Below are 1,262 nucleotides of genomic sequence, written 5' to 3' on the forward strand. Positions count from 1 at the left end.
TTAATACGAAGTAAATGAATACCTGGGAATCGTTGCGGGGCTTTCGATGGCGCGAGTCAAGAGAGAGAGATGATTTATCCGGCGTGGGTCGAGGGGTGGCCGCTCGTCTCGCGTAATTATCATACGACAGCCGATTAAAATTGCGGCCGTGCTCGCGTTCAACATCAATTTCAAGCTAATTACATGCATTTTCGTGTCTAGGAGCGGACCAACCGCCCGTAAGGGAAAAAATCGGTCGCTACGTGCGCCTATACCACCAAGACTCTCCTAGAGAGTGCCTTACCGGATCGATCAGTGTTTCGCAACCTCTTGATGGACGAACACCGACTCGAACCTCGTATTCGCTCGATCTTTATGGAAATAATAAAAACTCGAGACGGAGAACTCTTCAGCGTTCTCTCGTTAATTTTTCTGCATAATTTAATTATTGTAATAACGTATCGATAACATAATACTGATTTAAAAATTTTTTAAAAATATATATATATATATCCTTTTCTCGTTAATTATGCATAATTTAATTATCGTAATAACGTGTCGATAAGATGATAGATGGTAAAAATTTTTTAAAAATATATATATATATATATCGTTTTCTCGTTAATTCTTCATTCATATGCATAATTTAATTACTATACCGAGAGATAAGGTGAAGATGGCTCTTGCCCTCTAATACAAGTAATATCATACACATATATATATATATATATATTAGTTAAAGAGAAATGAATTTCACTCACTGAAACGCGGCGAAAGCGAGATGGCCGTCCCCGTAACACACGTCCTTGATCCGTTTCCCGGTTTTCAGCTCGTAGCCGCGCAGCTTCTTGCGGAAGCTGTGCTTCGCCCTTATCCACGGCACGCTTGACGTCAACCTTGGAAAATTGGATCTCTGATACTTGTTGCACGAAGCGCCGCGAACCTTCTCCTCGCTCCTCATACCCACGCAATTCTTCTTCTTGTTCTTATTCTCACAAACGAGGTTCCCCCCCCCGACCGAATCCTCCTTCCTCCCCGAGCCGCTCTCCACGTTGCTGCCGCTCCCCACGCCCGCCATCTTTATCTCGCTCTTCGAGTTCCCCAGATTCTCCCCATCGTTGAATTCCTCCCGCTCTGTCACCTCTTCCTCCATGGAGAACGAGGTGTTCGAGGCGAAACACTTCCTCTTCTCCATCACGAAATCGATGGCGGTGGAGAATATGTCGGACGCCGACTCGGACGATTTCGACAGATCCAGGCACGGAACCGAGACACGGCCGTTC

Source organism: Apis dorsata, unplaced genomic scaffold, assembly GCF_000469605.1.
Source record: "Apis dorsata unplaced genomic scaffold, Apis dorsata 1.3 scaffold_139, whole genome shotgun sequence".
NCBI lineage: Eukaryota > Metazoa > Arthropoda > Insecta > Hymenoptera > Apidae > Apis > Apis dorsata.